At 36.9% G+C, this 16,989-nt stretch overlaps 1 protein-coding gene and 1 pseudogene across 10 annotated transcripts in view; both read left to right on the top strand.

The window, feature by feature from the left end:
- Nucleotides 1–16,989, top strand: part of ZNF438 (zinc finger protein 438) — a 184,867-nt gene that overhangs the window by 76,812 nt on the left and 91,066 nt on the right. For all 10 annotated transcript variants that reach the window (XM_037837948.1, XM_037837944.1, XM_037837952.1 and 7 more), the window contains one exon: nucleotides 6,226–6,336. The gene's annotated coding sequence lies outside the window, so the exon portion shown is untranslated. The remainder of the gene's footprint in view (nucleotides 1–6,225; nucleotides 6,337–16,989) is intronic.
- The window catches only part of LOC119535189, a 40,367-nt pseudogene continuing 29,621 nt past the window's right edge, over nucleotides 6,244–16,989 (top strand).

The raw sequence follows: 16,989 nt of genomic DNA on the forward strand, positions 1-16,989 counted from the left end.
CACAGCATATCAGAATTTAGAAGTAACAGTTAAGACTCTGAAATAGATGTGACTGCTGTAGGAGCTTACAATCTAGGAACTTTTATAATAAGACTTATTGAACATTCTGTATTCCTTAATCATTGATTGCCCAGTCTCTGCCCACATTCTATCCTCAGGTAACCTGTGCTCTCAAATTCAATTCTCAGCCTTTGCTCATTATAGTTAGTTTATATTAGTGAGGGCTTACAATATTGGTCCCTTTGTTTTTTGGCTTATTTCACTCAACATAATGTCCTCAGGATTCAGTCACCTAGTTGCATGCCTCACAACTTCAGTCCTTGCATCCGCTCAATATTCTGTTGTATGTGTATACCACATTTTGCCCCTCCATTCACCAATTGATATAGCCGTCATATGTGTTCAAATGTCTATTTGTATCCCTGCTTTCAGTTCTTCCAAGTAAATACCACATAATGGGGTTGCAGGGCCATATGGCAGCTCTCCACCCAGCCTCCTGTGGAACTGTCACACTGCCCTACAGTGGGGCTGAACCTTTCTACTTCCCTACCAGCAGTGAATAGCTCTATCTCTCTCTCCACATCTTCTCCAACACTCGTTATCTTTCTGTTTATTTTTTAAACAGCTTTGTTCACACACCATACAGTCCATCCTAGGTGAACCATCAGTGGCTCCCAGTATAATGACATAGTTTAACATTCACCATCCCAGACTATATGAGAACATTTCCATTTCTTCCACAAGAAAAGAAGAGGAAAACGATAAAAAAAAATAAAGGATAATAAAAAATAAAAGGAGAGGCAACAACATTAACAACAAGAATCCCATCCCCCTTCCTTATATCCCCTTCTTACTAACATTTAGCTTTGGTATATTGCCTTTGTTACACTTGATGGAAGACTAGTACTCTGTTACTGTTAACTAAAGACCCTAGTTTGCATGGATTGTGTTTTTTCCATATACCATCTGTCTTAGTTTGCTAATGCTGCAGAATGCAAAACACCAGAGATGGACAGGCCTTTATAAAACAGGGGTTTACTTCACTACGCAGTTACAGTCTTAAGGCCACAAAGCATCCAAGGTAACACCTCAGCAATCGGGTACCTTCACCGGAGGACGGCCAGTGGTGTCCGGAAAACCTCTGTTAGCTAGGAAGGCAGCTGGCGTCTGCTCCAAAGCTCCGGCCTCAAAACGGCTTTCTCCCAGGACGTTCCTTTCTAGCAAGCTTGCTTCTCTTCAAAACATCACTCCCAGCTGCACTCTCTTTCCTCTTTGAGTCAGCTCATTTATATAGCTCCACCGATCAAGGCCCACCCCGAATGGGTGGGGCCAAGCCTCCATGGAAACATCTCATCAAAATTATCTCCCACAGCTGGGTGGGGCACACTCCAAGCAAATCTAATCAGCACCAAAACTTCTGCCCCACACAAGACCACAAAGATAAAGGCATTTGGGGGACACAATACACTCAAACCGGCACACCATCCCATCTCAACACGGAGATGCCACGACCCTTCAAATTTTAAAAATATGCAATATCTTTGAAGCACTGCATGTAAAGTGAGGTATGCCTGTATCTAGTAAATAAATTATATTCCTAGTTAACTACTCCCCAAAAAAGAAAACTTCAGTCCATCCATGTTTTGATTGGTGAATTCTATCAAACATTTAAGGAAGAAATAATTCAGAAAATAGAGGAAAAGAGAACACTCCTTAACCCATCTTAGGAGACCAGCACTACTCTAAAACCAATACTCTAAAACTGGATAAAGACATTACAAGAAAACTATGAACAAATATCCCTCATGAACTTAGATGAAAAAATTAACAGAATATTAGCATATAAAATGCAGCAGTATGTTAAAAGTGGGTTTATTCCTGGAATCCAAAATTTAAAAACCCATGACTGTAACTTTAACAGAGTAAAGGAAAAGTCACATCACCCTGTGAGAGGGTGCAGAAAAAGAATGAAATTCAGTAGAGCCATTATGAAATTAGAAGTATAAGGATACTTTCTCAACCTGATGAAGTCTCTGCAAAACCTCCATCTAAAGTCTCATGTAACGGCAAAGGATAAAATGCCCCTAAGATGAGGAACGAAGCCTGTTCTCCCTCCGTCTCTCCAACATTGGAGTGGAGGCCCCAGCCAGTGGAGGAAGGCAATAAAAAGAAACAAAAAACATACAGATTGGCAAGGTAGAAGTAAAAGATTATTTGTAGATAATAAGATGATGTGCAAAGCAAATGATAAGGAATCTCAAAAAAAAAAAAAAAGCCACTAGTATTTAAAATTGCATGTAGCAGTATTGCAGGATGCAAGACATATACAAAATCAATGAACAATTGGAAATTGAAATTTAAAATAAGAATACCATTTACAATTGCAAAAAATATATGAAATACTTAAAGATAAATTGATCAAACCATGTGCAAGATCTGTGCAATAAAAAACTAGCAAACATTACTAAGAGACATTAAAGAAAGACTAAATAAATAGACAGATATACTAAGTTCATGGATTGGAACATTTGCTATTTGTTTAGATGTTGCGTCTCTCCCAAGTGATCTTTAAATTTAATGTAGTCTCTGTGAAAATCCAGCAGGTGTGTGTGTGTGTGTGTGTGTGTGTGTGTGCACGCACGTATGTATAGAAATTGACTGGCTGAATCTAAAACTTATATATGGAAATAAAAAGGTTCTAGAAGACTCAAAGCAGTTTTGATACAGTAACGTTGGATCATTTTCACTACCTGATGTCAAGACTTTCTCTAAAGCTATAGTGATCAAGGCAGTATTTGTTGGCTTAAGGATAGATACATAGATCAGTAGAATAGAAGAGACATTTCAGAAGTAGACACACACATTTTGGTCAATTTTTGACAAAGTTTCCAAGGTAATTGAATGGTGGAAGGAGAGTCTTTATAACAGATGGTGTTGGAACAACTGGGTATCCATAGGCAAGAATAATAACCTCAACTCTTACCACTCTCTGTATACAAAATAACTTTGAAAGAAATACAGATCTAAATATAAAAGACTGAAACTATAAACCCTTAAGAAGAAATCACAGGAGAAAATGTTCACAGTTTCGGGCAGGCCAGGGTTTCTTAGGACGCAAAGAGCATGAGCCATAAAAGAAAAAAATTGATAAATGGGACTCCATTAAATTTTTAAATTTCTGCTTTTCAAAAGAAGTTGTTAGGAAAATGAAAAGACTGTCTTTTAAAAACAACATATTCACAACTTTCCTATAATTGTCTTCTGTCTGATCTGTCTTTAAAGATATAAATCAATTATTTCTTCCATGAATTTTTCTTCATATTTCTATCACCTTTTGTTTTGTGTATGTATTAATATTTTAAGTGTCAATATCTTCATAGAGGATATCTTTTATCAGAATAGAATGACTTTTTTCTTCCTAGTTTATACTTTGTGCTTTGCATTTTGTTTGAGCTAAAATTAATATTGCTATCTCAGTTTACATTTCCTTATAATTCTTTGTACTTCCTGCAATCTTTGTCATTTTCTTTTAGGTACATTTCCTAAAAGTGGAGCAAAGTTGGATTTTATTTTTTATCCTAATGAGAACCTTTGTCTTTAACAGTTAATTTAATTCATTTATATTTACTGTCAAAATTGATCAACCTCATTGATTTTGTTTTAAGCTTTCTGTTTTAATCTGTTTTAAATTCTGTTTGCATTTTATTCAGCTTTGGTTTTTTTCTATTTGGTATAAAGTTTTGTCTGTTTTAATTTTTGTTTTGACTTTTTAAATTTGTGCTTTATCTAAGAGACATGTATCTTGCTTTGATGTCTGCTAGGGGTTATTTGAAAGTTTTCTTAAACTTTAGATCTGTATAATACCCATAAGTAGTAGTCAAGAAGGAGATGATATCTTTTTTATTTCAGTAGGAAATGACAGATTTAATAGGGTTTTATTTATCATCTCAGTTTTTACTAATATAATCTGAGATTTTCATGGCTGGTTATTATTAAATTGTAATTTTAAATTTATAAAATATTTATTTTGTTATGTGGGCATAATTATGAAAAATCCTAAGATTGTCTCAACTTTAAATGTATTGCCTCTGTTTTCTAGGTATATATTAGAATAAACATTAAGAAAGTCATGAAAAATATTCTTTGTGTTTTACTACATTGCTCTTTACTCTTTATTTATTTATTTATTTATTTATTCCCATTTATGTCTTAGGAACACATTCTTTTCATTTTCCTTGCTGCCTACCATCAGGCCATTCCCCTGCTCATTAGACCGAGGAACAAAGATGTAGTAGAAAAAGTCGTATTTGAAATTAATATATTAAATTCTGTATTTGGTTATGCTGTAGCAAAGTGTAAAATCCAGAATATGTTTGGGATTATTGGATGAATGGATCTTGTGGTGGTGGGTGGAGAAGGGTTACTAGTTATTTACTAGTAAGCTTTTTTTCTAAAATGTGCTGTCACTTACTTTATCAGGTCACACAAGACTTGGCATTTAGATTCTCATTATTAATGTTTGTTTGAAGATAGCAGCTGTCCTTGCTGCTTAGAGTTCTGAGAGTCTGTTATCTGTACCTTGAAGCTGACAGTTCCATTCCCTCTATAATAAGGGTGGTTGCATGGGGCTCTCCCAGTTTTTTCCAGAACATGCTTGAAGACCGTTTAGGGAATCAGGGTCTTAGAGAATGCTCAGACTTGTCTTGGAAAGATGGAAGAAGCCCGTAGCAGTTGCTAGGGGTAATATTTTTAAGAAAACAAACAGTGCTGTCGCCAGGTTAGTTTCAGAGATGGAAGTCTTGTCCTCATATTTTTTTAGCAGATAATTATGTAGCTGGATTACCAAAATGTAGGGAGGTGAGGTCAAGCTGAGAACGGCCTCTTCAGGATTGCCGGGTCAGTATGAAGTTCTTGGCAGGAGACTGGATCTAGCGTGGTATTTTGGAAAGGCCACGGACTGCAGTGTAGAAAGGCCTTTATTCCAGCTTTGGTTCTGCTGTTTATCTTTGCGACCATAGCAAATCACTCAACGTTTCTGGACCTCGCACTAGATCTATTATTAAATGAGAAAGATGGCTCTCTCAAAGATCCTTTCTAACTTTCAAATTCCATGACTGACCAAGGCACCAGGGATAGCAAAGAGCTTTCATTTGACAGCATTTTTATTTTTAATTTCATCAAGCAAAGAAGCTGGCTTAATTTCATCTTGTAAAGTCAAGAGAAATAAATCATTTATCTTCCTACTCTGAGTAAGTAGGATTAGAAGGCAGGATCACATGGGGTTTGTGTATTTATGCCCTGATCTAATATTAGGTCAGTGACAGATGTTGAGGTTGATTGTCCCAATTATGACACCTGGAAGTAATCTGGGAATATAATGATGCAGTAGAATGTTAAATCACCATTTTTTTCCTGAGGAAACCAAGAAACTTTTTAATCTAGATTCTCTGAAGTTTTCCACCTTTCTTGTTGGGACTTGTGCGAGATTTGAGATCAAAGATGCTGGCAAGTGGCAGGCCATGTGATAATAGTTTGACTTCAGGCTCAGGTCACACTGAAGGCCTTTCATTGATGAGCTCCCAAGTGGTGAAAAGGCTGAAGTTATGGTTCACGAGATCAGTGGTGGGGTGCTGGCGAGCTGGCTCTTTGTCCTAGCTGAGCTGACCACAGTCGCAAAAAGGATGGGCAAAAAGAGCTCTCAAATGATGGACATGTCACAATTGTGAGGGAGCCGGGAAACAATGCTGACTGAATAAAATCTATACAGCAGCCACCATGACTCATGTTGAAGAAAGTCTTTGCCCTGGCCAGCTTTTGGAGGAAGGGCGCTGATAAAGGGTCTCTTCTTCCTAGCAGCTTAGGAAAGAGCGGGAATCGGGCATTGGTTGCATCTCTTCTCTGTGGTCCTCACTTTTGAGGACTAAAATAGCATTGAGAGGTGTTATTTCCTTACAACAAGAGCTTCTGGGGGATGGGGGGTGGAAATAATTGTTTCATTTCAGAAGTGCATTTTATTTTAGTAGATGATGCCATGTCATGAATTAATTCAAATATAGTTCAAAATGAATTTGATCTTTGGATTTAAAAAATGTGTATGATTGACTTATTAAGCTCCTACTGTATGGTAGGCACAGCTAGGCATGCAGAGATCTGTCTTCAGGAACTTAACTTGAATGAGGCAGAAAAGGTAAATGGCTGATATTCATGAACTTATATTTCTTTCAGTTTTTCTAGAGCCTCTCTATGCCAGGCACTGTGCTCGATGTCAGGACCACAAGGGAAGATGGCGTCCTTGTTCTCAAGGTGCTCTTAGTCCACAGGGAGATGGATAAACAGGTAAGTGGAGCACTGGGTATGTGGGGGAATGTGGGAAGGAATATACGATTAGAATGCATGGGCGAGAACGATGCTGGTGATTCTGAATGTGTCCCAAGAAGGTCACTAAGCAGCCTCGGAGGTGACTGTTCCTTCACTGGTTGCGATATGCTGTTCTTAAAGTTCTCTTCCAGAAGCTGCACCCTTCTGACATAAAGGATCTTAACCAATGGTGTTACAGTCTTTTCTCAGTGCCAGGCACCGTTCTGGTGCTTTGTGTGTAACAAGTTATGTGATCCTTGCAGCAGTCCTGTAAGTTTGATATTGATATTAAGCCCAGTTTTACAAATGAGGAAACTGAGGCACAGAGTGGTCAAGTAACTGAGCCAGTGACAATTAGTATGTGGTGGGTCTGGACTTGGCGCCGAAGTCCATGTTCTTAACCATTTGCTAGTTTAAGACTTAGAGAGCTAAGGGAGTCCATTTTTCTACATTTTTCTTGTTAGCTGGGCATCTGGGACAAAGAAAAAAAAAAACTTGTTGATTTATTTGCTTTCTATTTTCTAAAAATACAGTTGCTGCTGCTGCTTTTTCTTCTTATTATTATTATTATGGATTTTCCCTGTATTCAATCTAGAATTTTAAATTTTAAATTTTGTTTGAAATTATAAGAAGATACCTTTTGACCAAATACTCTATTACTTTACTTTACAGGGAAGGGCTTCCTTGATTTTTTTTTGAGGTGTGTTAGGGCCCCATGAGCCTATTTCTTTTCTTTCTCTCTTTCTTTTTTTTTCCTTTTTTTTGTATTGTGGTAACATACATTTATAACATAAAATTTGCCATTTTAACCAGTTTCTTCCTTGAATTTTAAATATATCTTAAAGATATGATATAGCTTCCCACAGTTCAAGTAAAAGGCTGCTTTCCCTCTCACAAAACAAGAGGCCTTTAATTTATAAAGTGGATTTGTAAATTGAAGGGGCCCAGGTTGGATTAGACCTGGGAGCCTGTGGCTGCCCTTCCTGGTGGAGCCACAGGAGACCCTCTATTTGCTGCTCTGGGGAGTTAATGAGGGCTTTTGTGACCTGGTTTGCCCATCCTTTATTGGCTCAAGTCTAGATGACTGGAAGGAAAAAAAGAATGGTATGAAAAAGTCAGGGTCAGGATTGTGAACTGGAAGGGAAGTTAGAATTTTAAAAACCAGAACCAATATGGTACAGTCAAGAATTAGAAGTTAGGAAGAACTCAGGAGGAGAGGTTTTCAATTACAGTAACCCTCAAGACACTTGAAATTGTTATGGTGAGTTTAAATAGATGACCCTTTGGCCTTAAAAAAAAAAAAAGAATCAAGGGCTTGACTTTCTGGGGTTTATTAAAATTTAAAGGAAAAATGTAATCTTTTTATGTAAAACATTTTTGGTTTATGACTTTCTGGACTTTGAAAGCCTCCTTATGCCATGATTACGTATATTTAGTGGTTTTAAAACTTAACTAAATTATGGGGAGGGAGGCTTTTCTTTGGCACAAGCAAGTATTTTTAGTATAGTAATTAGGAATATCATTAGGAAGATTATTAAAAGCAGTTGGTAACGTAAGTTGAATGATAATTACTAAGTAAAGAAGAATAAGTTTTAGGAATTTGGAAAATTTAACAGCATAATAAAATAAAACTGTTTCATGTAATAGTATTAATCAACTTTGAAATTGAAGAAACTTACTAAGAGTGACTGTATTTTCTTTTTTGCTTTTTAAAATATTAAATAATAAACTAAATTTAAATTAATTACATAAGGAATACATGAGTCCATTCTAATTTTTTTAAAACAGCATTACTTTCCTTCTGACCACCATCCTCCTGTCTTCCCAGAGGTCATCATTTTGCCATTTATTCTCCTAAATCTTCTGAATATTTACGTGCAATATTTGTATGCAGAGAACACTTATGTTTTGTGTAGACATTTAAAAAAATCACAGAATATATTGTCTGCTTGTTCATTTTAAATATGAAACCATTGTATGTTTTGTATTTAATACTTCAATAATGTTACTAACAGCAGCTGACATTTATTGGCTAGTTACTCTGTGCTAGGCAAAATACTTAGCATTTTTCATATAATTTAGACTCATCTTCATAATAACCGTCAGAGGTGAATAAAAGACTTGATTTTATGTGCATAAAATGCCACCTCCCATTTACATTAGCTTACTATTGCTAGTAGTTTATCACTTTTTAATAAGACTTCAAAAATTAAACTCTTAAGATGTTATTTTTAAAAATTGTTAAGAACATAACTTTTAGTTTTGTTATTCTTGTGCAGTCAGCTTTTCTCTACCAAGACCCTGGAGTCAGAGTCTGATGGATAGACCAGAAGGCTGGGGATATGACAGTGACTCTTATTCAACTTTTAGGAATGAAGAGGTAGTATGTGTCATATTTGATTCACTCTGCCTGATGAACAGACACCCAGACATTTGTTCAGTAGTTAAAGATTTTAAAAACCTATGTCTGCAATGATGTCCTTGTTTTTTGGGATAGTTGTAGGATACAAGACCTAGACTGAAGGCAGTTAGTTTTTGAAAGATGCCTTTCATTGTGCCCTTGGTCTTACTGATTTGAGGAAATAAAGGCTGCTCTTGCAGTGAGAACTGGAAGAATTTTTATGGGAATTGGTAAAAAGGGAGTGAAGTTGGATGGGTTGAGAGAAAAAAGGGCTGGGCTTATTATGTAAACCCTGATTTGGGAGTTTGTGTAAGGATATTTTCAACATTTCATGACAAAGTAAAGACCTACTGGTAAATGGAATAGAGGTTAGAAGGGTTTAAGTCTCACCTCTACAGCTTAGCTAGCTGAGAGACCTTGAAACAGCTGCTTTACCCTGTTTTAACCAGTTTCTGTATTTCAGACAATCATAATGATAACATCTGCTTTATACAGTTGTGGAGCTGGCAGTTCATGAAATATTTTGTACATTGCTAAGTGCTGTACAGATGTACAAACATTACATAATATTCTCGCTGTTTTCCTTATCATAACTGTTATCAAAGCCTTTGCAGTTTGCCTCATTTACTAATGCCTCTTAGTAAATGAAGACCTAACCTGCTTACTTGTATCCTTTATTACTTCAAAGAGGTTACTACATTAGGCTTCTGTTATTTTCAGAATAAAAAAGAGGCCCTGAGGCTAAGTCATTGAACAAATATTGAATACCTAATATGTATCAGTTAGCATTTCTTCCAGCTAATATAAGGACTGAAAAGACCAATAGTATCTCAATGAGGGGAGAAGATAAATGCTGAAAGTCTTCAAGTATTATTTAATTGTAATGAATGCATTAATGTTTACAGGCATTTTTTACTTTTTTTGTCTAAATATTGACTAATATGTCCACTTTAAAAGTTATGTTAAGTTCTCTTGTAGTGGGACATTGAAAAAAACAGTCAGAAATTATCTTGCTTTGGTTTCTTTTTAGTTACAATAATTTGTTTTGAAATCTCAAATAACATTCAGTGAGGGCTTGAGGTTTTTCTGTTTATCAGAAGGGGACATGGTTTAAAAATGGTTCAGAAGCATTGATAGTAAACTGTCATTTCCCAGATGAGGGGCTGAGCTCCACTAAACTTCCATTTGGTGTTCTTTGGGGTCCCACACTCTAAGGGGGAGCTGGTCCTTGCTTAGAAGCTCCATTGAAAATAAGATTTACTATTTAGTCTCTTTATCGTCTTTCTTCTTCCAGTTCTATTTATGTTTTTCCTAATATTTAGAATCTATGGAAAAAGCAAGCACCTTTAAACTTGTTGTAGACTCACAGGAATACACATCTGTGCACTGTTGCTAGAGAAGTTAGACATCAGTTGTTTAACTTTAAGGCAATTAAGAAGACTACAGTTTTAAAAGATGTCATTTGCCATTTGAGAAGTGTGCCGTTTATTGTACAAAAATGCTACTAATATAACTAATATAAGCCATTCCTTAAAGAAGTCTGTGTGTTTTAAAAGAGGTAATTTGCTGGGAAAAAAAAAATCCTTTGGTTTTATTGTTCCTTTTTCTAGATAGTCTTTTGGCTTTTATTGGTGGTTTGCTTTGTCAGCTATGTATTCACTTCCACTTATTTCTTGACATACTCTTTGTGGCAAACCACCTCTAACCTGAAAGATATACCAGTGGAAAAAGTTAACTCTTGTTTCAAAGTGACCTGTGAAATTTTATTCCATATTTTAAACTTAGCCCATCGGAAATAACACTTTTTTCTTCATTTTGTTTTGCAACCCTACCTATCCCCTCACCATCCGAGGACTGTGTTGTTGATTTTTAAATTTTGCTTTTGTTTTTCATTATTCTCTCTCAAACTCACCTGTTCATAGAAACTGAGCATTTTCCCTTTTCCCAGAGTCAAATGTACCAAGAGTAGATTGTTTTCTTGAGATCCAACCAGAGATCTCTAAAAAAGGCTAACATCTGCATAGTCACATCTGGTTTTCCAAGTTTTATCTTGCCTAGATGATAGCTAAACTACTTTTGAAAAATAAAAAAATCAGTTGAATTCTCTAAGCTTCTGGCTTAGAATATTGAAGAAACTTTTACATAGAGTAGATAAATGATGGCGTAAGAATTTCCAATTTGGTTGCATGTTATTTATTGTGGAAAGAATGTTTTCCCTGCAGACTGACTAGGAACACGATGTTTAAACATAAGCCAGGGTGGAGACCTGTTTGTTTGGTCAGCTTAGGATGAGCCACGTTTCCCTCCTTACGATGAGTCCTCCAATTATTCCATCCCCCCAACCCTGCCCGATTCTTCACATTGCTTTGGAATTCTTAGTTAGGGCTCCAGTGGGTAAGGCATATTATCCTCATAGTGTATACGTGGCAACTAGAAAAACCAAAGGCCGTTTTCTGGAGCAACGTGATTTTATCAGTTCGTTATGAATTTATGCTATGTGTGTGTGTCCAATGTCTTGTTCCCTTTTTCCCTGGTCCCTCTCTGCTGTTGGCTGACGTGTTCATGTAATTGGGCGGCAGCGGGATTCCATTTATCACAGGCGGTGCTGGGGGACGATATGAAAGGGTTACTGTTCACATTTCCTGTGTAATTCTCTCTGATCTTACTGAGCTGTAATTCCTCTCTTGATGTTAAACATTCCCAGGCCCCTGTAACCTTCTAGCCTGCCTGCAGCAGCCAAGTTTGTCCCAGGTGATCCTGTAGGCGAACCTCCTGTTTTTAAGAATAGAAATCGCTCCTTCTTCTACAAGATAGGCTAAACGCTCTTTCCTTTACCATGCAGTCCCAGGAGAAATCCCTTTGATTTAAAGTAGCAACAACAGAGCAGTAATACATTAGTTATAAAATTCCGATTGAGCAGCCAAGTTTGTCAGTTGAATTAATTGTGTAGATTTTAGAATCTACTGATTCCTGTAGTGAATTTCTTGAGAGAATGAAACTTCATGGATCTATGAAAGATTATGTTCTTCCTTCTAAAAATACACTTGAAAAATAGGTTATGATTGGAAAAGGGCAAATTGACCATCTCACTTTTAGCCTTCTTAGCTGGTTGAACATTTTAAGCTGCGCAGATGTGAAGCTGTTTAACTAAAGCTGTATAATTTCTGCTTCTCTTAAGTCAACTCATAAGATTGGGGGGGGGGGCACTTGTTACTTCTACTTTTTCTCTGCTTTAAATAAAGTATATAGCAGCTCATTATTATTCCACAATTTTAAGATCTGTAAGTTTTTGTGAGTGGCAAAAGGTTTTCAAGTTTTGCCTTTTTCCCTTAAGTTTTAGAAAAAAATGTTATGCTCCTATGAAGCGTGAGCATGTCAGCACCTGTTTCTGCTTTGACAGAGACCAGGAGCCCGTCTGCCAGCACTCCCTAATGGCCAGTAACGAGCATTCTTTTAGACACAACTCTGGGGATGAATTTACTCGTCTTGCTGATTGCACATCTCTGTGTCCTGAATCAACAACTTGGAAAACCTGAAGGACTGGGCACATAATCTAAACAATGTCTTTTTGAGGGAGTTTTGGGCTAATTTATTTGCTGATATTTAGACCCAAGTAAACTGTTTATACTGCCTAAAGGAATAGTGCTGCTGAAGGTGGGTAAATGAACTTTCAGATTGGTTCTGTTGGAATCTGCTTTAGCAAGCTCATATGTACGGTTGCAATTTCTCATTCACCTTTTGTTCCCCAACGCCTAATCTAAAACCTGTCACATAGTAGGCTTTCAGGAATGGTTTGTTCAATGAATGCCTGAGACTGTTGAGTTACTTTTGTAGGTTCCTGATTGTTCTATAAGTGCATGTCTAATATGTAACTCTTCCCTAATGATAGAACCTGTTCAAAGTCCCTTTGTCATAAAGCTGTTAATGACAAAGTAGCCTCACCATAGTCTGTGCCTGAATCTTTAGGTGATCTGCAGCTGGCTTGCCTTGCCATGACACTGCTCTGTCTTTGAAAAAAAATGACATTCAGTCATCAGATCCTTAAATTAGAGGCAATCTATTAACATTTTGTAAAACCAGTAAGCAAATCCATTATTCTCAAAATGGAAAAACACATATTTTCTATTCCTAGGACCACAATAAAGCACTAAATAGTACTGTCAGTCAGTCAACAAATCCTTAGAGATGCAAATTCAGCAGCCTTGTGCGTGGCCTTGAAAGCTCTCCCAAGATATGTACAGCCCTCTTCCTGTCATCCAGAGGCTCCAAGACTTCCCAGCGAACAGGATGCACACAGTAGCCAAGTTAAACAGGAACTTAAGGTACTTTAAATACGATTACGTACAAAGCAAGAGGCCTGAACAAGAATCAGTAGCTTAGTGGAGGGAGAAATCATTTTGACATGAATTGGAGAGTGGAGAGAGATTGAACGGAGGACGGCTTTAGTTGGGGATTGCACAAGAAGTGGGAGCTTGTGTATGACGGAGCATGGGGCCTATCTGACATTTATCAATTTTCTCGATAGTGATCACACTTCTGTTCCCAGCAGCCATGAAGAAACAACAGAAAAAGGCTCAAGTAATATGGTGGAGACTTTCTTCCATTGGTGACTTATTTATTCCTGACATGGAATTTCAGAAAATTCCACCTGGGACATATACCAGCTCTTTTAGCTACTATGAGGACCTCTCCAGTAGGAAATTCTCCCGAGTTTCTCACCCAAATTAATATTTCAGCAGGAAGACAGGAATAAAATATATTGAAGAGGTTATCACTCACAAGCACAGTGTGGTCATAAAGCCTCATCCAATCTCAGAGGCAGGTTTTATCAACACTCACTGCTGAGTTACATCCACATTCACTATTTTTTTGGCACATATAGTTACTATATATAAATATCATAATTTCACAGCAATTTTTATTAATCTCTCCAAGATTCTTTTACGGTAAAGTAAGTACTATATTGCTATCCCAAAATATTTTAATCCAATTTTTTGGTTTTGTAAAGCAAATAAAGAAATGGGTAGAATTTATTTTGAGACCCTTTGATCATATTATTTTAATTTTTATGTATACCCAAAGGAAAAATAATAAAGCACAGAGATGAAACCAGATTTCCAAACATAATAAAGATAGAATCTTAAGACAGTGTGTTAACTTTATTTATTTGGTCTTTTGGCCAGTGGCAAATTTATGTGGCCCTCTGTGTGCTTCTGAATCTCCACATTTGTTCAAGTGTCGGAATTGCTGCCAGTGTAATAATGAAGGGGGAAGTATAACCAATGCTTGTTTCCCACACTATATTCTTATGAAGATTTAGAGTCCAGATATTACTGGGCGATCCATAATTAAAGTGTTTGGTAGTCAGTTAATTTTAGGAAAGATGGGAAAATCACAGTGCATATTAGTATTTTATTTAACATAGTATTTCCCACATTTATTTGACCTTGGAAATGTCCGCTTCTGTGTTTCTTCCTTCTTCTGTTCCTTCCTTCCTGACTTTCTTTTTGAAAACAAAAACAAAAACAAAAAGCACTGATTAAAACTGTAGAACAAGTTTCAGAAATTGTCACTGTGAAGTTCTTATACATACATGCACAGTTATTTAGGTCTACTGTTTATGGCCATTTTTCTTTTAATCTCTTTTCTAGAGCATAGCGTGGGATACAGAAGGAAAAGGAGTAATTTTTAGGTCTTGCTAGCTATTCTGATATCAAGCTTAATGGGAAAAGAGGCTGAAGCTCCTATCTAGCCTAAGGTTTGAGATCTAGCTGAGCATTTCAAGAGCGCATTGTGTCTGCATCTTTGTCTCCCCGAACAAGCAAGAGTTGACAGAGTGTGACGGGTCACCTCTGAGGAAGAAGTATTGGTTGGAAGTGAAGGGGGGACTTTTCACTTTTCACTATAAATACCTCTGTTTTGTTTGAATTTTTCCATTAGTGTAAATCTCTTTTGTAATCGTAACAACAAAGAGCAAATTAAGAGACATAAACTAGTTGAGAGAACCTCTACTTTACAAAAGGATTGCCTCCTGCAAGCTTTGGTAAACACTAGCCTCTCTGGTGTTTTTAAACTCACCGAGAAAATACCAAAATTTGTAAACCATTTTTTTTTTTTTAAGGAATGTGCTTATCATATGAAGCAAGGTTAATCTGATTAGTTAGAAATAATGTCCCTTGCCCTTGCTACCGCTGTATCTGTTACATATTTCTACTGTTGCTCTTAACACACCCTGCCATCATCCACTATATGAGAATGTCTTATTTGTCTCTGTACCTTCAGCACCTAATTTTGCACATAGCAGCATTATTCATAGTAGACAAAAACTAGAAACCAAGCGTCCCTCATCTGGTGAATGGATAAACGAGATGTGGTCTGTCCGTACACTGGAATACCATTCAGGAATACAAAAGGAACAAAATACATGCTGCAACATAGATGGACCTCAAAATATTATGATAGGTGAAAGAAGCCAGATGCAGAAGCCTGCTTGTATGAAATGTCCAAGAAATGCAAATTTATAGAGCTAAAAAACAGATGGGTATGGGGCTGCCAGTGGACATGGGGATTGATGCCATGTGGGCTCGCCTATGAGGGGATGACGAAAATGTTCTAAGACTGAATGATGGTGGTGGTTACACACCTCTATAAATTGACTAAAAAGCATTCAGTTGTTTACTTACTACGGGTAAATTTTATGGTATGCAAACTGTACCTCAATAAAACTAAAAAAAAAAAAAATGGGTGAGAAAATTGAACAAATGGAGTAAGGGTAAGACCAATGCATTTCATAATAGCTTGTATATTTGCTTGCAGTGGATCACAAATTTTGCTTTAAGCTCTCTAAGGAAACCTCTCTCAGGACAAGATATGTGTTCACAAGGTCAAAACTTTTCAGATTTTATTGGAGAATTTATCAGAGAAGTCTAACTTTTCTAATTATTATTATTTTTTTTCCTAAAGACGCTCTTCCCTTTTGGAGCTGTTCCTAGAGCCCTGGGTCTTCAGCACAGTCTGGTGTCTTCATATCAAAAGCACTTCAGTCAACACTGCCTTGCTGGGAACTAGAGAGGAGAGCTGTAAAAGACAAAGCCAGGGATGCTACTTTTTGCTGGTTTAACTCAGCCCAGAGATCAACCGTTAGAATGAGGAATGGCTGGACTGTAACCATCAGGCAGTCCTTAAGTTTTCCAGTAAAAACTGAGTAGCAGTAAATTTAAAGTTTTACTCCATGGGTAATCTGCACCTGAAGTGCAGATATTCTCAGTTACAGGTTAGATATGGAGCCATTTGCTTTAGTTGGCAGTCAGGCTAAGGACATCTTCTTAGGAAAATTGTGGAGTCTGAGAGGGAAATGTGTTTGAATAGAGTGTCCCATCTTTGCAGGGAGGCAGCCTGAAGAAAAATAAGCTGAAAGGGTTTAGAATCGCCCTGAGGAATGATTTTGGCTGTTCGCCAATTCACAGCCACTGGTTTACTCAGGCTCTAAAGACAGAGGAACATGGCTGTATGGATTAGCTTGGAGTGGTGTGCTTTTCACTGCTTTAAAATTTTCACACATGCTACATGCTTATCATAAACCATTTCTAAACTCAACTCATATGTTGAGTGTAAAACATGTAAAGTAAAAAGTCAGTCACCATAGCCTTTTCTAGACCCTTCTTAGCTATATTCCTATTAATGTGTATTTGTTTCCAGTTTTTAAGCTGTTATAATGCTGCAGTAAATATCCTGACACCAGCACTCCTCCATTTAAAAGAGGATATGAGTGCATGTGAGTGCAGGCAACACTATTATGGGGATAATGTCTCTGTCTCAGCATCTCTCATTCTCCTTCTCCTCCTCTCTTTCTCCCTGTTCCTCCCTCCCATCCTCCCTCTCCATATATGCACATACACATGCCTGCATACATATACATAAACATATACAAACATTTATATACACATATATATTGCTCATCCGTTTGTACCTGTTCAGTGTGTACTTCATAATTTATCTCAATAAACCAATATTTATATTATGTTTAGAAATCGTTGCTTTAGACTACTTCAATTGGTCTTAATTTTATCTTTGTAATTCTGGTCTTGCTTCAGTCATGAGAAAGTATCTAAATAACCACTTATTAAATGAACTAAAGGATAGCCTGAACATGAATCACTTGGCTTCATTATGTATGAACGATGGTTTATTTGGTAAGAAGAAAATGGTTAGCTTTAATTGCAATAATGTAG

The sequence above is a fragment of the Choloepus didactylus genome, chromosome 5, assembly GCF_015220235.1.
Source record: "Choloepus didactylus isolate mChoDid1 chromosome 5, mChoDid1.pri, whole genome shotgun sequence".
Taxonomy (NCBI): Eukaryota; Metazoa; Chordata; class Mammalia; order Pilosa; family Megalonychidae; genus Choloepus; species Choloepus didactylus.